Below are 23,659 nucleotides of genomic sequence, written 5' to 3'. Positions count from 1 at the left end.
CAACCTAACCCGCACATCTAGGGCGGTTCGGGAGGATTTAAACTAATTTGGCAGGGGGATGGGAACCTAGGTAGTGGAAAAGAGGGAAGTCATATGAAGTCAGAAATAGATGGTAGAAAGGTGAGAAGCAATAAGCAAAGGAGAGAAACACAAAGGGCCAAACTAATTCATAGAGAGTGTGAAAAAAGCAAGCCTGAAGGCTTTGTATCTTAATGCTAGAAGCATTAGGAACAAGGTGGATGAATTAGTTGTGGAAATAGAGGTGTAAACAAGTATGATTTGATTGGGATTACAGAAACGTGGCTGCAGGGTGGGCAAGGCTGGGAACTTAACATCCAGGGATATACAATATTTAGGAAGGATCGGCAAAAAGGTAGGGGAGGTGGGGTAGCATTGCTGGTAAAGGAGGGGATTAATGCAATGGAAAGGAAGGATATTAACTCGGATGAAACGGAATCTGTATGGGTAGAAATGAGAAATAGCAAGGGGAGGAAAACGTTAGTGGGTGTGATATATAGGCCTCCAAATAGTAATATGGAGGTGAGGGAAGGCATAAAAAGGGAAATTAGAGAAGCGTGCGATAAGAGCACAGCTGTCATCATGGGTGACTTTAATTTACATATTGATTGGACTACCCAAATTAGTAAAAATTCTGAGGAGGAGGAATTCCTGGAATGTTTTCGGGACGGTTATCTGGACCAATATGTCGAGGAGCCGACTCGAGATCAGGCCATTTTAGACTGGGTATTGTGCAATGAGAAGGGACTTATCAGCAATCTTCTTGTACGAGGCCCCTTGGGTCAGAGCGATCATAATATGATCGAGCTCTCAGTCGAGATGGAGAGTGAGGAAATTGAATCAGAGACTAAGGTCCAGAACTTAAATAAAGGGAATTACGAGGGTATGAGACGGGAATTGGGTAAGATTGATTGGGTGGTGTTTCTGGGGGGATTGACAGTGGATAGACAATGGCAAGCATTCAAAGATAGAATGGAAGAATTCCAGAACATGTTTATACCGGTTTGGCATAAAAATGAACCTAAAAAGGTGACTCAACCGTGGATAACGAGGGAAATTAGGGACAGCATAAAATCAAAAAAAAGGGCATATCAACTGGCAAAAAAAAAGCACCAGACCGGAAGATTGGGGGCAGTACAAGATACAGCAAAAGAGGACAAAGGGATTAATCAGGAAGGGGAAAATAGAATACGAAAGTAAACTTGCAGCAAACATAAAGACAGACTGCAAAAGCTTTTATCGGTATATCAGGAGGAAAAGACTGGTAAAATCCCAAGTCGGTCCCTTGCAGTCCGATTCGGGAGAATATATAATGGAGAATAAGGAAATGGCAGACCAATTAAACTCATACTTTGGTTCTGTATTCACAAAGGAGGACACAAATAACCTCCCAGGAATATCGGCAAACATAGGGACTAATGAGAGGGAGGAGCTGACAGAAATTAGTATCTCTAGGGATATGGTGTTGGGTAAGTTGAGGGGACTGAAGGCCGACAAATCCCCGGGGCCTGATAAACTACATCCTAGGGTACTTGAGGTGGCCCTGGAGATAGCAGATGCTCTAAGGATCATCTTCCGGAACTCCATTGACTCGGGAACAGTACCCGTGGATTGGAGGGTAGCTAATGTTACCCCAATATTTAAAAAGGGGGGTAGAGAGAAAGCAGGGAATTATAGACCAGTAAGCCTTACATCGGTTGTGGGCAAAATGCTAGAGTCCATTATTAAGGATAAAATAGCGGAGCACTTGACAAATGGGGAAAGGATCGGACAGAGTCAACATGGATTTACAAAGGGTAAATCGTGTTTGACTAATCTGCTGGAATTTTTTGAGGAAGTAACTGGTAAAATAGATGGGAGAGAGCCAGTGGATGTGGTGTACCTTGACTTCCAGAAAGCCTTCGATAAGGTTCCACACAAAAGATTATCATGCAAAATTAAGGCTCATGGGATTGGGGGCAAAGTATTAACGTGGATAGAGAACTGGCTGGCGGATAGAAAACAGAGAGTTGGAATAAACGGCTCGTTTTCGGAGTGGCAGGCAGTGACCAGCGGGGTGCCGCAAGGATCTGTCCTGGGACCCCAGCTGTTCACAAAATATATATAAATGATCTGGATCAGGGAATTGGATGCAATATTTCCAAATTCGCTGACGACACTAAACTAGGAGGAGGGGTGGGCTCTGATGAGGATGTCAGGAGGCTACAGTGCGATTTGGACAGGTTGGGGGAATGGGCAGATACGTGGCAGATGCACTATAATGTGGATAAATGCGAGATTATCCACTTTGGGGGTAAAAACAGGAGGGTAGATTATTATCTAAATGGCAATAGATTGGGAGATGGGGAAGTGCAGAGGGACCTGGGTGTTCTTGTGCACCAGTCACTGAAGGAGAGCATGCAGGTGCAACAGGCGATCAAGAAGGCAAATGGTATGTTGGCCTTCATATCAAGGGGGTTCGAGTATAGGAATAGGGATACCTTACTACAGCTGTACAAGGTGCTGGTGAGACCGCATCTGGAGTATTGTGTACAGTTTTGGTCGCCCCATCTGCGGAAGGATGTTCTTGCCATGGAAAGAGTGCAACGGCGATTCACCAGGCTGATACCTGGAATGGCGGGAATGACCTACGAAGAGAGATTAAATAGTTTGGGCTTGTACTCACTGGAGTTTAGAAGATTGAGAGGGGATCTCATCGAAACATATAAAATTATGGCAGGCCTGGACAGGCTGAATTCAGAGAGAATGTTTCCAATGGCCGGGGAGCACAGAACCAGGGGCCACAGTCTAAAAATAGCGGGCAAATCATTTAAAACAGAGATGAGGAAGAATTTCTTCACTCAGAGTGGTGAGCCTGTGGAATTCCCTGCCACAGAGGGCTGTGAAGGCTAATTCAATAAATATTTTCAAGAGAGAATTGGATATATTTCTGAAGGCTAAGGGGATTAAGGGTTACGGAGAAAAGGCGGGGACGGGGTACTGAACTGGTAAGATCAGCTATGATCTCAGACGAAGATCAGCCATGATCTCATTGAATGGCGGAGCAGGCTCGAAGGGCCGAATGGCCTACTCCTGTTCCTATCTCGATGTTTCTATGAAACCAGAGCACCCGGAGAAAACCCACGCAAACACGGGGAGAATGTGCAAACTCCACACAGTCGCCCGAGGCCGGATTCGAACCCGGGTCCCTGGTGCTGTGAGGCAACAGTGCTAACCACTATGCCAAAATGTTTGACATCAAACATAAAGGACACAGATTTTTGGTCAGTTACCAACGTAAAATGTCGCCCCGATAAATAATGTCTCCATTTACGCAGTGCTTCTACTGTTGCATACGCCTCTTTCTCTATTGAAGAATGTCTTTTTTCACTATTGTTCAAGGTACGTGAGAAAAAGGCCACAGGTCTTCCATTTTGGTTCAGAGTAGCCCCAATTGCAAAATCAGAAGCGTCCGTCTCAATCACAAAGGGAACCTGCTCATCAATAGAATGCACAACTGCTCCAAGGAGATCCTTTTTAAAATTATCAAAACACGTCCTGGCCTCTCATGATAGAGGATATGTCGTAACCCGAATAAGGGGCCGGATCTTCTGTGAAAAGTTTGCAATCCAATTAGAATAATAAGAAAACAGTCTAACAACTCGTTGCAAAGCCTTAGAATTAGTAGGACAAGGTAAATCAATCAATGGTCGCAGACGTTCTGGATCTGGTTTAATCTTGTTTCCCGAGATAATATACCCCAGTAGATTTACCTCAGTGGTCGAAAAGATACACTTCTCTTTTTATTGAAAGTTAAACCAACTTTTTCCGCAGCTTGAAGGAATCTTTCTAAATTAGAATCATGCTCCACCCTTGATTTGCCACACACCGTGATGTCATCTAAGTATGAAAAGGTGTCAGAGAGAGAGTTATCACTTATAAAAGCATCCATTGCCCGTTGAAAACAAGCAACACCATTAGTAACACCAAATGGTATTCGGCAAAACTGATACAGCTTTCCGCCAGCCTCAAAGGCCGTATATGGTTGATCCCTCTTAACAATAGGAATCTGATGATAAGCACTCTTTAAATCAATAGTGCTAAAAACCTTATACTGAGATACTTTGTTGATAAGCTCATCAATCTTAGGCAAAGGGTACGCATCTAATTGAGTATACCTATTAATAGTTTGGGAGTAGTCTATCACCATTCGTTTCTTATGTCTCTCGTTAGTGGTGACAACTACCTGTGCCCGCCAAGGCGAACAACTAGGTTCAATGATTCCTTCCAATAAAAGACGTTGAACTTCAGAATTAATAAATTCTCTATCCTGACTGCTATACCTTCTTGACTTGGTAGCAATTGGCTTACAATCCGGCATCAAATTGGAAAAAAGTGATAATGGAGAAATGGAAGAGGTTAATCCACAAATAGATAAAGGTGGCTTAGTCCCTCCAAACGAAAGACTGAGAGACTCGTGTAATTGAAGCACATCATGACCAATCAAAATATCCGCACACAGATTAGGCAGAACAGATAGGCGTATATCAGTATACGTATTACCTAGAAGAATCAATTTCACAAGGCAACAACCAGCTACTTGTGAAGTGAGAGTCGTCTGAGCCATACACACCTGATAAGTAACAGGCGAAATTTTCAAACGCTTCTCCTTCACAAACTGAAGACTTCTAGATACGGGCAGTACCGAGAGTTTTATAAGGGCCTTCACTTCTAACCCATTAACTTGGGCCGTAACTATTGCTTTGTTTAGGCCACGAGCAAATGCAGCAGAAATTGATACAATAAACGCCCTATCTAAAGGCTGAATAGTCACAGAGGAGGTAATTGAACCTGATGATTTACAAACACGTGCATAATGACCTCTCTTGCCGCATTTACTACACACAGCCTCCCGAGCAGGACACTTCAGACGAGGGTGCCGGACGTTCCCACAAAAATAACACTTCTGAATCCTAGAGGCAACAGCCGCCGAAGTAGAAACTGTTTCAGAATCTAGTAAACCACTCCTATTAAGTCCACATAATTCCTTTTCATCCGGAACTGCCGAAACCATAGTCGCAGGCCGATTAAAAAGAGCATAAGAATCCGAACTTCTCTGAGCCACATCCAATGTAGAGGCTTGCTCGAAAGCACTCTTGAGATCCAAAGTCTTATTTTCTAACAACCGCTGACTAATTGATCTAGACAGTAATCCATTAATAAAAGCATCCCGTACCGATTCTTCCTTATCTTCTTCTGCCGTCACGGCCTTATAATTACAGTTAGCACTAAGGCGCCGAAGTGCTTGTAAATAAGTATCCAAAGATTCTCCCACCTGCTGCCTACGGGCAGATAGAAGGTGACATGCAAATACCTCATTCTTTGGTTTAACAAAAATCTTTTCTAATGTAGAAATAGCCAATTCGTAAGTTTCACAGTCCAAAATATACTTATACACATCCGGAGCAATGTAGTTGATCAGCATATTCAGCTTATTTAGAGACTCTTGATCCAACACACCCAAAAAGTTTTTTAATGTACGATACCAGTGTTTCCATTTATCATCCACTCCTGCAGAATTAGGGTCAGCATTGAATCGTTCCGGTTGAAGATATCGCTCCATTCTAGCAAAAGGTTAATAAATTGAAATAAAGAGTAGATTTGCCTTTCTAAATCTAGGCTTTATTAACTTTAAAAATCCAGTAGCAGATCTTTCAACACCCAGTCCCAACCAAGGCTGTAGAGAACTGAATTTAAGATGGCCACCACAAATCACATGACATCAACTACCAATGAGTTTACAGCATATATCTCAAGGCAGGAAACAAACAACCAATTACAATACTTCTTACTAAACATAAAGAATAATCACCACAGATACACACTGGTCCTGGAGATGCACTGGGGAGAAAGTTCAGAGAGAGTCCCATTGACTCAGATACACTCTGGTCCTGGAGATGGACTGGGGAGAAAGGTCAGAGAGTCCCATTGACTCAGATACACACTGGTCCTGGAGATGGACTGGGGAGAAAGGTCAAAGAGAGTCCCATTGATTCAGATACACACTGGTCCTGGAGATGGACTGGGGAGAAAGGTCAGAGAGTCCCATTGACTCAGATACACACTGGTCCTGGAGATGGACTGGGGAGAAAGGTCAGAGAGAGTCCCATTGACTCAGATACTCACTGGTCCTGGAGATGGACTGGGGAGAAAGCTCAGAGAGAGTCCCATTGACTCAGATACACACTGGTCCTGGAGATAGACTGGGGAGAAAGGTCAGAGAGAGTCCCATTGACTCAGATACACACTGGTCCTGGAGATGGACTGTGGAGAAAGGTCAGAGAGATTCCCATTGACTCAGACACACACTGGTCCTGGAGATGGACCGGGGAGAAAGGTCAGAGAGAGTCCCATTGACTCAGATACACACTGGCCCTGGAGATGGACTGGTGAGAAAGGTCAGAGAGTCCCATTGACTCAGATACACACTGGCCCTGGAGATGGACTGGGGAGAAAGGTCAGAGAGAGTCCCATTGACTCAGATGATGTCCCCACACTATTACTGCAGATTTGGTTTCCCCAATCTATACATAGCTTAAAGTCCCCCATGATTAATATATTACCCTTGCTACATGCACCTCTAGTTCCCTGAATTATACGCCGCCCTACATTACAACTACAGTTTGGGGGACCTATAATCACCTCCAACCAATGTTTTCTGCCCCTTGCTGTTTCTTGGCTCCACCCAAACTGATTTATTTACTTTATTTTTGGAGCTAAGATCATTTCTCCCTACCGTCTTTATCCCATCCTTTATCGATGTGAGACCAGAACTGTGCCCGGTATTCCGGGTGTTGTCTCACCAAAGCCCTGTCCAATTGTAGCAAGACTTCCTCACTGTTGTATTCCAACCCCTTGTAATAAAGGCCAACATGCCATCCGCCTGCCCAATTGCTCGCTGTACCTGCATGCTAACTTTGTTTCCTGTACGAGAACACCTAAATCTCTCTGAACACTAACATTTAATCATTTTTCACCATTTAAAAAAGGTTCTGTTTTTCTACTCTTCCTACTAAAGTGAATACGCACACATTTCCCCACATTATATTCCATCTGTCACCTTACTGCCCGCACACTTAGACTGCCCATATCCCTTTGCAGGCTCTGTGTCCCCATAGCTTACTGTCCCACCTAGCTTTGTATCAGCAGCAAACTTGGATACATTGCACTCGGTCCCTTCATCTAAGTCAGTAATATAGATTGTAAATAGCAGAGGCCCCAACACTGATCCTTGTGGCACCCCACTAGCCTGCCAAGCTGAAAATGTCCTGTTTATCCCTACTCTCTGTTTTCTGTCAGTTAACCAATCCTCTATCAATGCTAATAGTCATAACGGCACAGAAGGAGGCCATTCAGCCCATCGAGTCCGTGCCAGCTCTCTCTGGAGCAATCCAGTCAGTCCCATTCCCCCGCTCTATCCCCGTAGCCCTGCAAGTTTATTTCCCTCAAGTGCCTATCCAGTCTCCCCTTGAAAACATTGAGTGTCTCCACTTCCACCACTTCCATCGGCAGCGAGTTCCAGGTCCTCACCACTCGCTGTGTAAAAAGGTTTTTACTCACATTCGCCCCCGTATCTCTTGCCCAAAACCTTAAATCTGTGTCCCCTAGTCCTTGTACCATCCATTAGTGGGGACAGCCTTTCCCTGTCTAGCCTATCCAAACCCGTCATAATCTTGTACACCTCGATCAAATCACCCCTCAACCTCCTTTGCTCTAATGAAAACAAATCCAGCTTCTCCAACCTGTCCTTGTAGCTAATATATTCCCCTCAACCCCCCCCCATGAGTCCTTATCTTGCACAGCAGCCTTTTATGTGGCACCTTATCAAATGCCTTTTGGCAATCCAAATATTTTACATCCACCAGTTCCCCATTATCTATCCAGCTAGTTGCATCCTCAAAAAACACTAATAGCATGATTTCTCTTTCATAAAACCATGTTGACTCCGCCTGATCATACTATGATTTTCTAAGTGCCCTCTTACCCCTCCCTTAATAATGGATTCCAGCATTTTCCTGACGCCAGGCTCACTGGCCTGTAGTTCCCTGCTTTCTCTCTTCCCCCTTTCTAGAATAGCGGGGTTACTTTTTCTACCTTCTAATCCGCTGGGACTGTTCCAGAATCTAGGGGATTTTGGAAGATCACAACCAATGCATCCACTCTCTCTTCAGCCACCTCTTGTCGAACCCTAGGATGTCGGCCGTCAGGTCCTGGGGATTTGTCGGATTTTAGTCCCATTAGTTTCTCAAGTACTTTTTTTCTCGAAGGAACTTAAAGTAATTGATGTCAGTCCTTTCATTAGTCCCTTGGTTCCCTGCTATTTTTGGTGCGCTATTTGTGTTTTCTACTGTGAAGACAGATACAAAATATTTGTTTAAAATCTGCCATTTCCTCATTTCCCATTATAATTTCTCCTGTCTCAGCCTCTAAGGGACCAATGTTTACTTTTGCTACTCTTCATGTTTACTTACTTTCAGAAGCTCCTACAATTTTTAAATGTTTCTTGCTGGTATACTCAGTCGATTTTCTCCCTTTTTATCAATTTTTGGTCATCGTTTGCTGGTTAACAGAATTAAACTTCCCAATGCAATTTCACACGCTAAAGGTCTGCTTCTGTAAATAGCATTCAGGTACATTTATCATTTATTACTCGCTCAGGAACAGTTAGAGGTTGATACCATAGAAACTGGGAACCAGACAGCACAGAATGAGGCCATTGGGCACAACGTGCCTGTACCGGCTCTTTGAAAGAGCAGGCCAATGTGTCCCACTGCCCTGCTCTGTGCCCAGAGCACTGCTAATGTTCTCCTCTTTGTGTGTTTAACTAATTCAGGTTTAAAAGTTACTATTGTCTCTGCTCCCATCACTCATTCAGACATTGCATTCCAGATCATAACACGATGCCTAAAAACAATCTTATCTTACCTCCCCTCTGGCGTTTTGTCAATTATATTAAATCCGTGTCCTCTGTTTACCGACCCTTCTGTCAGTGGGTACAGTTGCTCCTTATTTACTCTATGGAAACACCTTCATGATTTTGAGCACCTCTATTAAATCTCCCAATTAACATTTTTCTGCTCTAAAGAGAACCTGCGAGGAGTCGGCAGCAGCAGCGAGGAGGCATAAATACAGCGGGAGGCCGAGGATAGCGCGGACCTGCGAGGAGTCGGCAGCAGCAGCGAGGAGGCATAAATACAGCAGGAGGCCGAGGACAGCGCGGACCTGCGAGGAGTCGGCAGCAGCAGCGAGGAGGCATAAATAGAGCAGGAGGCCGAGGACAGCGCGGACCTGCGAGGAGTCAGCAGCAGTGAGGAGGCAGATACAAGTCCGGCGAATTCCAAAAGTACAGCAAAATCGAGGAGAGACGTCACAGGACTGCAGGAAAGAGTCTGAGAGCGGGAGCAGTCAAACTACAACTGCAAAACCGCTAAAGTGACGTCACAACCAGGGAAGGAGCTGATTGGGAAGTAGGACCCGGTGAGTATTTCTACAGTCCAGTCGTTAAAGTAAAAGTAAGGTCTCTAGTTTAGCGTAAGTAGTGTTTAAAGGGAAGTAAGGTCCCTAGTGTGGGGGTCTACGGTCTCCCGCGTAAAGAAATAGGCAACACAGCGAGCTACAAGAAATAGGTCTTTACTCCAACTCTCACAATACAGTACTGAATTCGTAAAGCCTGCGAACCTGTGATGACTCACGGATTGGTCACCTGCTGGAACCTGATTGGTTTTCCTTCTCTCAGCAGCAGGCAAGTCTGAACATGACTTATTCCTCTCAGCTTGCAACTGTCTTGTGGGGGGCGGGGAATACAGCAGTTGAAAGGGGATTATACAGGTTTATCTACATACAGTGTTTCCCCAATGTGGCAACGCCACATACCCCCCCAGAATCCTCGTTAACTGTAAAAGTCAGTCCCTGCGGAGGTTTGACCAAGCGGCTGTAGTAGCCATCTGGCGTGTGAGGAGGGCTGTCTGGGAGGTCGGCCAGTTGGTTTGTCGGCTGGTCTGGCGGCTGGTCTGCCAGTGGGCTGGCTGGACGGGCTGCCGGCGAAGGTGGGGCGGCGGCCGGGAAGTAAGGTTCTGGCGTGTCTTGGTCCTCTTGTGGGGCCGCCGCTAACGCGGGAGGTCTGCCCCGCCGTGGGGGAAGAGCCGGCTGACACGGGAAGCTGAGGTCCAGGTGCGCCGGTTTGCGGCGGTCTACTGAAATAAGGTCCGGCTTCCCGCCGACGTCGATAAGAAAAGCTTTGTCCCCCGTCTCCAATACTGGGAAGGGGCCGGTGTATGGTGCCTGCAGCGGGCCTCTGTGCGCGTCCCGGCGCACGAAGACGAACTCCGCATGTCGTAAGTCTCGAGGCACGTAGGACGGCTGTGGGCCGTGTTGCGAAGTGGGCACTGGACGGAATTGCTGGGCCGCGTCCTTGTGCAGGGAAAGCTGTCTGGCGGCCGACCACGGCTCCGCTGTCAGGGGGAGGAAGTCGCCTGGTACTCTGAGCGGTTGGCCGTAGACCATCTCGGGCGCGGAGGTCCTCTTTGGGCGCAGTGCGCAATCCCAGGAGGACCCAGGGTAGTTTGTCGATCCAGCTAGTGTCGGCCAGGCTGGCGCGGAGGGAGGCTTTCAAGGAACGATGAAAGCGCTCGCAGAGCCCGTTGGCCTGCGGGTGGTAGGCTGTTGTCCTGTGCAACTTGGTGCCGAGGCCGGCGGTGATGGCATTCCACAAGTGGGAGGTGAACTGGGGGCCTCTGTCCGAGGATATGTCAGTCGGCACGCCGAACCGGGCCACCCATGTCGAGACGAATGCTCTCGCGACGTCGGTCGTGGTGGTGGAGGCGAGGGGAACTGCCTCGGGCCATCTGGTGGTGCGATCGAAGATCGTGAGCAGGTGTGTGAAACCGTGCGCCGGCGGCAAGGGGCCTACCAGATTGACGTGGACGTGGTCGAAACGCCTCTCGGGCACCGGGAAACACTCCAATGGCGCCTTGGTGTGCTGCTGGACCTTAGCGCGCTGACACGGCACGCATGTGTTGGTCCAGTCTCTCTCATCCTTGTGGAGTCCAGGCCAGACGAACTTGGCGGACATAAGTTTCTGAGACGCACGCATCCCTGGATGTGAGAGGCCGTGGATGATGTCGAAAACTCGCTTGCGCCAGGCGGATGGGACGACCGGCCTAGGCGAGGGGACTGAGACGTCGCACAGGAGGGTTGTGCCGGCTGCGTGGAAGTGGATGTCGGCCAGGGTGAGGCTGGTAGTTGACGTCCTGAGGGCATGGATCTCCACGTCGGCGGCCTGGTCTCGCCATGCTGGCGTAGTCGACGCCCAGGTGCACTGTGTGGAGCGAGGGTCTTGAGAGGCAGTCGGCCACCAAATTGTCCTTGCCGGCGACGTGGCGGATGTCCGTGGTGAACTCCGAGATGAAGTTGAGTTGGCGCACGGACCAGGGTTCGGTTACTTTGGCCATGGCGAAAGTGAGCGGCTTGTGGTCCACGAATGCGGTGAACGGCCGGCCTTCCAGAAGGAAACTGAAGTGCCGGATTGCCAGGAACAGGGCCAGGAGCTCTGTCGAACGTGCTGTAGGCCTGCTAGTTCTTGCGCAGCTGTCGGCTGAAAAATGCCAGTGGCTGCCACGCGCCTTCGACCCACTGTTGCTGGACGGCGCCGACGGCGTAATCCGAGGCGTCCGTGGTGAGGGCGGTCTTAGCGCCCGGGATGGGGTGGGCCAGTAGTGTGGCGTTGGCCAAGGCGCTTTTGGTCTGGTGGAAGGCTGTCGCCGTCTCGCTGGACCAGGTGAGTTGCTCTTTGCCCGTTTTGCCCCTGGTGGCTTCGTAGAGGGGGCGCATGAGTGCGGCGGCCTTGGGTACGAACCGGTGATAGAAATTGACCATCCCCAAAAATTCCTGCAGTGCCTTGACCGAGGTGGGCTGGGGGAAGTCCGCCACCGCCTGCACCTTGGAAGGTAGGGGAATGGCTCCCCTTGGCGAGATTCTGTGGCCGAGAAAGTCAATTTGGGCTGCTCCGAACTGGCATTTGGCCGGGTTGACGATTAGCCCATGTTGGCTGAGGCGCTGGAAAAGGGAGCGCAAATGCGCGATGTGCTCGGCCTTGCTGGTGCTGGCCACGAGGATACCGTCCAGATAGACGAACAGAAAGCTCAGGTCCCGTAGGACGGAGTCCATGAGCCGTTGGCACACCTGTGCGGCGTTCTTGAGCCCGAAGGGCATGCGCAGGAACTCGGAACAGTCCGAAGGGGGTGATGACCGCCGCCTTCTGGACGTCTGCGTGGTGGACGGGGACCTGATGGTAGCCGCGAATCAGGTCGACCTTGGAAAAGACGGACTTTCCTGCTAGGTGTGCCGAGAAATCTTGGATGTGCGGAATGGGGTATCTATCGGGCGTGGTGGCGTCGTTGAGCCGTCTGTAGTCACCGCAGGGGCGCCAGCCACCGCCCGGCTTGGGCACAATGTGGAGGGGGGACGACCCGGGGCTGTTCGAGCGGCGGATGATGCCCATTTTTTCCATCGTGGCGAATTCTTCCTTGGCCACCGCCATCTTGGCTGGGTCCAGGCGTCTGGCTCGGGCGAACACTGATGGTCCCGTAGTGGCGATGTGGTGCTCGACCCCATGCTTGGCTGCCGCGGCTGAGAAGGTCGGTTGTGTGAGCCTCGGAAAATCTGCGAGTAGGCGGGCGTAGTCGTCATGCGCCGGGGCGGAGCAGGACCCGACGAGGGCCGGGCTGTTGCTCTGCTGGCAGGCCAGTGAAGCGAAAGTTGCTGCGTCGATCAGGCGCCTGTCGCGGACGTCGACCAGGAGTCCGTGGGTGCAAAGAAAATCGGCGCCCAGCAAAGGATGTGCCACCGAGGCCGTCACGAAATCCCACGTAAATCGCTGGCCGTTGAAACAAACCTTGGCCCGTCGCTTTCCGAAAGTAGCGATGGCTGCGCCATTTGCCGCCACGAGGGGTGGGCCGCTGCGGCCTGCCTGGATGTCGAGCTGGGAGGCAGGAATTCTGCTGCATTGGGCTCCGTTGTCGCAAAGGAATCTGCGCCCTGAAAGAGAGTCGGTTATGTACAGCAGTTTACCTGCGGTGCCGATGGCCACCGTGGCGGCGGGGGTGCGGTCGAGCGGGCCTAGGCGGCGGCACGGGGCTGGTGCGTTGGGCTGGGCGGCCATCTTGGTTTGATCGAAAGAGCAGGGTGCTCTGCAGCGTTGGGCCTTGTGGCCGAAACGCGCGTGGTAGTAGCATAGTTCTGCGGCCTGGCGTGGCGGCGCGCGTTCGGTGGTGTCGGGGAGCCTCGCGGCTGCACAGCCGAGTTGGGCAACGGCGAAGACTTTGTCCGCGGCGGCTGCCAGTTGTACGCAGTCCGTGATCGGGTACCCCGCGAGGGCAGTCTGTACCTGCTGAGGAAGCAGGCTGAGGAAAAGGGCCCGAAACAAGAAGCACTGCGGTTCAGAGCCCAGGAGCGCAAGCATCCAGCTCATCAACTGGGTCGGGGTAGAGTCGCCGAGGCCTGGTAGTGAGAGAAGCCTGCGGGCCCTCTCCTCCCTGGACAGGCCGTAAGCCTGCAGCAAGCGGCCTTTAATGGTTGAGTACTTGCCAGTCTGTGGTGGGTTCCCCAGCAGGTCGAGAATTTCGGCAGCGGTAGAGCTTGCTAGTGCTGAGACTACATGGAGGTACCTTTCTTCATCGTCTTGAACCCTGCGAAGGGTGAATTGGGCCTCCGAGTGCGCGAACCAAGCTGGTGCTTGGTGTTCCCAGAAGGTGGGGAGCTTCAAGGACGCGGCGCCGGCTAACATCGGGCTGCTGCTGGTTGCCATCGGGTCGTTGCTGGCCTCTGTAGGGCTGCGTGAGTCGGGGGCTTCGGCCGCCGACATTCGGGGTCCCCAATGTGGGGGACTACGGTCTCCCGCGTAAAGAAATAGGTAACACAGCGAGCTACAAGAAATAGGTCTTTACTCCAACTCTCACAATACAGTACTGAATTCGTAAAGCCCGCGAACCTGTGATGACTCACGGATTGGTCACCTGCTGGAACCTGATTGGTTTTCCTTCTCTCAGCAGCAGGCAAGTCTGAACATGCCTTATTCCTCTCAGCTTGCAACTGTCTTGCGGGGGACGGGGAATACAGCAGTTAAAAGGGGATTATACAGGTTTATCTACATACAGTGTTTCCCCAATGTGGCAATGCCACACTAGTGTATTTAATGTTCTTTTAAAGGGAGTAAATTAAGGGTAGGACATGGCAGGGCAGCTCGGCAGTGTGGAGTGCTCCTCCTGTGCTATGTGGGAAGTCAGGGACACTTTCGGTGTCCAGGGCGAACATGTGTGCAGGAAGTGTCTCCAGCTGCAGCTACTCGAAATCCACGTTTCTGAGCTGGAGCTGCGGCTGGAGTCACTGTGGAGCATCCGCGAAGCTGAGATCTTCATAGCTCGTCTAACAGGGTGGTCAGACGGAATGGGTGACCGCCAGACAGAGTAAAAGAACTAGGAAGGTAGTGCAGGGTCCATCTCCCTCGCCAACAGATTTTCCGTTTTGGATACTGCTGGGGGAGATGGTTTCTTGGGAATGCAGCAAGAGCCCAGTCCGTGGCACTACGAGTGGCTCAGCTGCACAGGAGGGGAGGAAAAAGAGTGGGAGAGCAATAGTGATGGGGGATTCTATCGTAAGGGGAACAGATAGACGTTTCTGTGGCCGCAGACGTGACTCCAGGATGGTATGTTGCCTCCCTGGTGCCAGGGTCAGGGATGTCACAGGGAGGGTGAACAGTTAGAGGTCGTGGTTCACATTGGTACCAAGGACATAGATAGAAAGCGGGATGAGGTCCTGCAACAAGAATTTAGGGAGCTAGGTAGCAGATTAAAGAGTAGAACATCAAAGGTTGTAATCTCTGGATTACTCCCGGTGCCATGTGCTGGTGAGTATATAGGAATAGGAGGATGGAGCAGATGAATGCGTGGCTGAAGAGTTGGTGCAGGAGGGAGGGCTTTAGTTTCTTTGATCACTGGCTCTGTTTCTGGGGAAGGTGGGACCTGTACAAGTCGGACGGTTTGCACCTGAACCGGAATGGGACCAACATCCTTGCAGGGAGGTTTGTTAGTACTGTTGGGAGTTTAAACTAACTTGGCAGGGGGATGGGATACAGAGTGGAGCTATAGTAGAGGGTGATGCACAGCCAAATATAGAGGAAAAAACAGGTCAGCCTGCAAGGCAGAGCAAATATGTAACGGCACAAGGGAGCATGGCAAGGCTGGATGGCATTTATTTTAATGCAAGGAGTCTTGCGAGTAAAGCAGATGAATTTAAGGTGTTGATGAACACATGGGAGTATGATATTGTTGCTATCACAGAGACATGGTTGAGGGAGGGGCAGGACTGGCAGCTCAGTATTCCAGGGTATAGAATCTTCAGGCAAGACAGGGGTGTAAAAGAGGAGGGGGTGTTGCAATATTAATCAAGGAGTCAATTACTGCTGTAAGGAGGGATGATATCTTAGCAGGTTCTCAATGATTTATCTCCAGAAGGTTCCTGAACACCGGCGCTAGACTGATTCGCCTGTCGTTCATTGGTTTACCACACGCTCCGTTTTTAAACAAGGGGGTAACATTTGCAAATCCCCAGTCCTGTGGCACCACTCCCCTATCCAAGGAGGATTCAAAGATTGTGGCCAGAGCCAGACTTCTCTCAGTAACCCAGGATGCATCCCATCCAGACCATGACACTTCCACTTTGAGCGCTGTCAACTGTTTCACTACATCCTCTTGGTCTATTTATATCCTGTCCAATTTCACTACCACCCCCTCCTTCACTGTAACATTGGCAGCATCCTCTTCTTTAGTGAAGGCAGATGCAAAGTACTCATTCAGTACCTCAGCCATGCCCACTGCATCCACCAGAAGATTGCGCTTTTGGTCCTTAATCATCGCACCTTTCCATTGACTCTCCTTTTAGGCTTTACATGTTTAAGAAAGATTTTAATGTTCCCTATTGTATTCCCACTAATCTTTCCTCAGTTTTTCCGTGCCCCTCTTAGTTTGTTTTTGATTTCTCCTCTGTACTTTCTGTATTCAGCTTGATTCCCTACGGTGCTGTTGTTGTTGTCGTGTGTTTATTATACCAGAGTCTGCGTGTGTCAAACAGCAGAAAACTCCATCTTACAAGGTCTCAAATTGGGTTATAACTTAATGCCGGCGAATAACATCAACTTAAGTTTGGAGAAATTACTGATCCGGGACTGAATCGCTTTCACATTTCCACAGTGGGGAAAGGGAAGGATGCTGACTGAGCGTTTGTTAGACACACAGCGGGACACGCGCACACGTGGAGAATTATAATTGTAAAACAGCAGTCAGATCAAACCAGTTATGTATTTAAGAGGTTTCCAGATATTGTAAGACCCCTAAAGATATTGCGTCACCAATCTGCTTAAAGTGACACCACTGTTAATGTTAGTGGAGCAGTGGTGAATGTCCTCACCACCTACAGTGCTCATTAGTCAAGTGCTGACACCATGAGCGAGGTCCTCGGCTTTATTACAAGAGGAATAGCGAATAACAGCAAGGAAGTGATGTTCAACTGTTAGAACAGACTGGTTAGGCCTCAGCTGGAGTCTGGTTTTCAATTCTGGGCACCACACTTTAGGGAGGATATCAAGGCCTTGGAGACGGTGCAGAAGAGATTTGAGAGAATTGTACTAAGGATCAGGGACTTCAGTTCTGGGGAGAGACTGCTTTGTTCTCTTTAGAGCAGAGTTGGTTAAACGAAGATTTTATAGAGCTGTTGAAACTCATGATTGGTTTTGATGAGTAAATAAGGAGGAACTGTTTCCATTGGCAGAAGGGTCAGTAACCAGACGATGCATATTTAAAGTGAGTGGAAAAAGAACCACAGGCGAGGTGAGGAAACATTGTGTTACACAGCGAGTTAGTGTGATCTGGAATGCATTGTCCGAAAGGGTGGTGAGGTAACATTGTGTTACACAGCGAGTTAGTGTGATCTGGAATGCATTGCCCGAAAGGGTGGTGAGGTAACATTGTGTTACACAGCGAGTTAGTGAGATCTGGAATGCATTGTCCGAAAGGGTGGTGAGGTAACATTGTGTTACACAGCGAGTTAGTGAGATCTGGAATGCATTGCCCGAAAGGGTGGTGAGGTAACATTGTGTTACACAGCGAGTTAGTGTGATCTGGAATGCATTGCCCGAAAGGGTGGTGAGGTAACATTGTGTTACACAGCGAGTTAGTGAGATCTGGAATGCATTGTCCGAAAGGGTGGTGAGGTAACATTGTGTTACACAGCGAGTTAGTGAGATCTGGAATGCATTGCCCGAAAGGGTGGTGAGGTAACGTTGTGTTACACAGCGAGTTAGTGAGATCTGGAATGCATTGCCCGAAAGGGTGGTGAGGTAACATTGTGTTACACAGCGAGTTAGTGTGATCTGGAATGCATTGCCCGAAAGGGTGGTGAGGTAACATTGTGTTACACAGCGAGTTAGTGTGATCTGGAATGCATTGTCCGAAAGGGTGGTGAGGTAACATTGTGTTACACAGCGAGTTAGTGTGATCTGGAATGTATTGTCCGAAAGGGTGGTGAGGTAACATTGTGTTACACAGCGAGTTAGTGTGATCTGGAATGCATTGTCCGAAAGGGTGGTGAGGTAACATTGTGTTACACAGCGAGTTAGTGAGATCTGGAATGCATTGTCCGAAAGGGTGGTGAGGTAACATTGTGTTACACAGCGAGTTAGTGAGATCTGGAATGCATTGCCCGAAAGGGTGGTGAGGTAACATTGTGTTACACAGCGAGTTAGTGAGATCTGGAATGCATTGCCCGAAAGGGTGGTGAGGTAACATTGTGTTACACAGCGAGTTAGTGAGATCTGGAATGCATTGTCCGAAAGGGTGGTGAGGTAACATTGTGTTACACAGTGAGTTAGTGAGATCTGGAATGCATTGTCCGAAAGGGTGGTGAGGTAACATTGTGTTACACAGCGAGTTAGTGTGATCTGGAATGCATTGTCCGAAAGGGTGGTGAGGTAACATTGTGTTACACAGCGAGTTAGTGTGATCTGGAATGCATTGTCCGAAAGGGTGGTGAGGTAACATTGTGTTACACAGCGAGTTAGTGAGATCTGGAATGCATTGTCCGAAAGGGTGGTGAGGTAACATTGTGTTACACAGTGAGTTAGTGTGATCTGGAATGCATTGTCCGAAAGGGTGGTGAGGTAACATTGTGTTACACAGCGAGTTAGTGTGATCTGGAATGCATTGCCCGAAAGGGTGGTGAGGTAACATTGTGTTACACAGTGAGTTAGTGTGATCTGGAATGCATTGCCCGAAAGGGTGGTGAGGTAACATTGTGTTACACAGCAAGTTAGTGAGATCTGGAATGCATTGTCCGAAAGGGTGGTGAGGTAACATTGTGTTACACAGCGAGTTAGTGAGATCTGGAATGCATTGCCCGAAAGGGTGGTGAGGTAACATTGTGTTACACAGCAAGTTAGTGTGATCTGGAATGCATTGTCCGAAAGGGTGGTGAGGTAACATTGTGTTACACAGCGAGTTAGTGAGATCTGGAATGCATTGCCCGAAAGGGTGGTGAGGTAACATTGTGTTACACAGCGAGTTAGTGTGATCTGGAATGCATTGTCCGAAAGGGTGGTGAGGTAACATTGTGTTACACAGCGAGTTAGTGTGATCTGGAATGCATTGCCCGAAAGGGTGGAGGAAGCAGATTCTGTTGTAACATTGAAAAGGGAATTGGATAAATACTTGAAGGGAAAACATTTACAGGGCTATGGGGAAAGAGAGGGACAGTGGTAATAATGCGATATCATATTATGGGTCTATGATGCAGCCTCGCCTAGTCAATGGAGGTGCCTGATGGGCTGAATGACCTTCTGTGCTGTATCATATTATGGGTCTATGATGCAGCCTCGCCCAGTCAATGGAGGTGCCTGATGAGGCGATCTCTGCCCCGAGATTTCAATCCACCAGCAAATCCCAAGAAGCAGATATTGAAACAATCCAATCTGCCTCCGGCGCTACAGTAATCGGTTACTATGCACCAGAAGCAGCATCATCGGTTCAATATTGGCCAACAATATAGGTGTGGATAGAAAGACAAAAGTTAACCCATTGCTGGAGATTTGCGATCTGCGATCAGGGAGCTAGGACAGGAAGCACATGAGGATCAGTTTTATGGGATGGACAGTGGAGGCCATGACATGGAAAAGGATGCCAGATGAGACTATATCGAATGATGGACAAGGAAGGGTTACACACCATGGTCACAGTCACAGAGATTGGAGTTTGTGACAGTTCGGGGCAGATTAGATTTACATCGAAACTGCAGCAGAGAAACAGTCCATTCGGCTCTAGTGGTCTATGCTGTGTTTATACTCCACGGGAGCCTCCTCCCACTCTAATTACATCTTGACACCGTGTCCACATAGACGTTCGAGGGCGTTAGACTCGTGACACCAATATTAAATAACATTCAGAACGCCGGAGAACCCACCCTCCTGGAGTGGATTGAGCGAGTTTGTCGCACTCCCCTCACTTCAGGACAAAATGAGCTCATTCACGCTGGACCTAAAAAGGATCGATCAGAGAATTTTCTAAATGGTTAGAAGTTAGGAACTGTGGATGGGCAGAGAGAACTAGGGGTCCACGTAACCTTAACCGCAGAGCGAGGCTGTTCAGGGGTGATGTTAGAAGTTAGGAACTGTGGATGGGCAGAGAGAACGAGGGGTCCACGTAACCTTAACCGCAGAGCTCGGCCATTCAGGGGTGATGTTACAAAGCATTTCTTCAGACACAGTGCAGTGGAAATCTGGAACACTCGCCCTCAAGAAGCTGTTGAGGTTCGGTCAATTGAAAATGACAAACTGTGATTGATAGATTTGTGTTAGGCAATGGTATTTAGGGTTATGGAACCAAGGCGGGGAGATGGAGTTAAGATACAGCTCAGCCATGATCGAATTGAATGGAGGAACAAGCTGGAACGAATGAGTGGCCTACTCCTGTTCCGATGTTCCTGTGCCTCTATTTATAAAGCCAATGCTCCCATATACGTTTCTAAAAGCCTTATCGTCCTGTCCTGCCACTGTCAAAGATTTCTGTATCTATACCCCCAAGTTTTACTGTTCCTGCAACCCCTTTAAATTGTACCAGTTGGTTTAAATTGCATCGCCTCATTCTTCCTTCCAAAATGCAGCATTTCACACTTCTCTGCATTAAACTTCACCGGCCATGTGTCTGCCCATTTCACCAGTGTCTCTATTTCCTCCTGAAGTCTTCTGCTATCCTCCTCACGGTTTACGACTTTTCCGAGATTCGTGTCATCGACAAACTTTTAAACTATGCCCTGTATACCTAAGTCCATGTCACTGAAATAAATCAAAGAGCAGTGGTCCTAATCCCGCCCCCTGGGGACACTGTAAACTTCCCTCCAGTGTGAACAATATCGGTTCACAACTACTGTCTGTTTTCTGTCCCTTCACCAATTTAGTATCCACGCTGCCACTGCTCCTTTAATATCATTGGCTCCAATTTTGTTCACCAGTCTATTATGAGGTACTTTATCAAAGGCCTTCTGAAAGTCCAGAAACAGAACATCAACTGCACTACCTTCATCAACCCTCTCCTATTTCATCCATTGGCTCATTCAAGTCAGCCAGGTTAGATTTGCCTTTAAATAAAATCCATTTTGTCTGTCGCTAATAAACCCATGTTCTTCCAAGTGACGGTTAATTGTGTTTCGGAAATAACACCGATGTTAAGCTGAGTGGCCTGTAGTTATTTGGTTCATCGCGCTCTCCTTTTTTGAACAGGGAAGTAACGTTTGCAGCCCTCCCGTCCTCTGGCACCTTTCCCATATCCAAGGATTGGAAGATTGTGGCAGAGCGGGTGACATTTCTACTTTGAGCCCTGCCAACCAATTTAGTACATCATCCTAATCGATTTATATCCTGTCCAATTTCTCTAACACCTCCTCCTTTACTGTACGATTGGCAGCATCCTCTCCTTTAGTGAATACGGAGCCAAAGTGTTAATTTAGTACCTCAGCCATGTCCTCTGCTTCCACAAGATTGCCTTTTTGGTCAGTAATCGGCCCCACCTTTCCTTGGACTATTCTTTCACGCTTTATATGTTTATAAAAGGCATTAGTGTTCCCTATTATGTTACCACTAATCATTTCTTATACATTCTCCTTGCCCCTCTGTTGCTGTTGTGTGTTTATTACACTAGTGGCAGCATTAGTGAAACAGCAAAGTACTGAATTTTACAAAGTCTCAAACTGGTACTGAATTAACAATCGCTTTTACATTTCCACAGTGGGGAAAGGAAAGGCTGCTGATTGATAGTTATAATGCACGGGCACACACACAAATGGAGAATTATGATTGTAAAACAGCAGTCAAATCCACCAGTTGTATATTCATGGTATTTTCTGAGATCCCAGAGGTTGGGTGATTGGGCAGAAGCGTGGCAGATGCAATATAACGTGGATAAATGCGAGGTTGTCCACTTTGGTGTCAAAAACAGAAAGGCAGACTGTTATCTGAATGGCAATAGATTGGGAGAAGGGGAAATGCAACGAGACCAGGGTGTCCTTGTGCACCAGTCGCTGAAGGTAAGCATGCAGGTGTAGCAGGCGGTGAAGAAGGCAAATGGTATGTTGGCCTTCATAGCAAAAGGGTTTGAGTACAGGAGCAAGGATGTCCTGCTGCAGTTGTACAGGGCCTTGGTGAGACCACACCTTGAGTACTGTGTGCAGTTTTGGTCGCCTTATCTGAGGAAGGATGTTCTTGCCATGGAAGGAGTTCAGTGAAGATTCACAAGGCTGATCCCTGGGATGGCAGGAATGACGTATGAGGAGAGATTGGGTCGATTGGGCTTATACTCGCTGGAGTTTAGAAGAATGAGCGGGGATCTCATCGAAACTTATAAAATTCTGACAGGTCTGGACAAATTAGATGCAGGTAGAATGTTCCTGATGGTCGGAGAGTCCAGAACCAGGGGTCATAGTCTAAGGATAAGGGGTAAGCCATTTAGGACAGAGATGAGGAAGAATTTCTTCACCCAGAGAGTGGTGAACCTGTGGAATTCTCTACCACAGAAGGCAGTTGAGGCCAATTCATTAAATATATTCAAGAATGAGTTAGATATATTTCTTAAGGCTAAAGGTATCAAGGGATATGGGGAGAAGGCAGGGACCGGGTACTGAATTTGGATGATCAGCCATGATCTCATTGAATGGCGGAGCAGGCTCGAGGGGCCGAATGGCCTACTCCTGCTCCTATCTTCTATGTTTCTATGTAAACGGAGCAAGCTTGGGGTTTGATGTGGTAGAAGGCGAACGAGATGAGAACGGAAATAATCTGGAGTAAGAAAAGGCCCAAACATTAAACAGTCTGGAACAGAACATCAATTCGTCTTCTCTTATCATGGAGAAATCAAATATTTGACACACTGTGTGTTTGAAACAAAGCTTATTTATTCCCTGAAATAACAACAGAAAATGCTGGAAATACTCAGCAGGCCAGGCAGGATCTGTGGAGAGAGAAACAGAGTTAACGTTTCAGGTCTGGGACCCTTCATCAGAACTGGAAAAAGCTGGAGATGTAACAGATATTACTAAGGTAAGAGGCAGGAAAGTTATCCTGGGTGGATCTGAAACAGGAAGGGTGGAAGTTCAGTTGGAATCCACGTGGAATAAGTTGGAACCGGAGACAGTTGCTGAGGAAAGAGATGTGGCTGTGAAACCGAGTCTTGGAAAATGTTGCAAATGGGGATGACAAAATCATACAGCATGAAAAATGGGAGTAAGGGTTAAAGTCTGAAATTGTTGAACTCAATGTTGAGTCCAGAAGGCTGTAAAGTGCCGAATCGAAAGATGAGGTGCTGTTCCTCGAGCTTTATTTATTCACTATTTAAACAGAATATTAATCTCCAGCGCAGATACAGGAGTTATTAAGATCAGCAGAAACAAACCATGACTACTAAAATGAACATGGTTCAGTCCTCAATCTGATCACAGTAAATCATGTTCCATTCACTAATCTGGTCTTTTACCCAGCATTCCCCGCGGTGGACCACGTGACGCACCCAGACTACAAGAGCCCAGCGCGCAGGCGCGGGAGGGGTCGGTATATTGAGCATGGGCAGTGCGTTACTGGAGATGGAGAGGAGCTGAAGCCGGGAGCGCGATGGTGCAGCGGGTAAAAATCGCGATGGAGGGAGTAATGGACCGGTAGGTGGGTGGGGAGGCTTCATAAACAACTCGTGCAGGAGGCAAGCGCCCAATAATAAGCTGAAGATCCCGTGTTTGCAGTTGTGGGGATTTCTTCCCCTTACAGGCCCAGGTTAACGGCAGCCACCTTTGTAAAGGAGAGCGGAAAGTTTCAGTGCGACGTCACCCTATGCCTGAGACAAAGAGCCATCTTTGTAAAGGAGAGTGGAAAGTTCCAGTGCGACGTCACCCTATGCCTGAGACAAAGAGCCTTCTGTCCAATGCGGGGAATAAAGGCCCACAGCCTCCCCGGGCCCCTGGCCCTGAACAAGGGACTGGAGAAACTCGCTGCCCTGAGGATCAGACAATCAGCCGGTGCTAG

At 48.4% G+C, this 23,659-nt stretch overlaps 1 long non-coding RNA gene across 2 annotated transcripts in view; it reads left to right on the top strand.

The window, feature by feature from the left end:
* LOC147096568 (uncharacterized) overlaps nt 1-23,659 on the top strand; it is a 135,655-nt gene that overhangs the window by 92,469 nt on the left and 19,527 nt on the right. For both annotated transcript variants that reach the window (XR_015074941.1, XR_015074940.1), the window contains exon 3: nt 9,143-9,534. This is a non-coding gene — a long non-coding RNA (uncharacterized LOC147096568). The remainder of the gene's footprint in view (nt 1-9,142; nt 9,535-23,659) is intronic.

This window comes from Somniosus microcephalus, unplaced genomic scaffold (assembly GCF_052327205.1).
Source record: "Somniosus microcephalus isolate GS21.2 unplaced genomic scaffold, FLI_Smic_1.0 unresolved_chr1, whole genome shotgun sequence".
Lineage (NCBI taxonomy): Eukaryota > Metazoa > Chordata > Chondrichthyes > Squaliformes > Somniosidae > Somniosus > Somniosus microcephalus.
The sequence above is the reverse complement of the archived record's forward strand: the minus strand, read 5'-3'. Positions and strand labels throughout refer to the sequence as shown.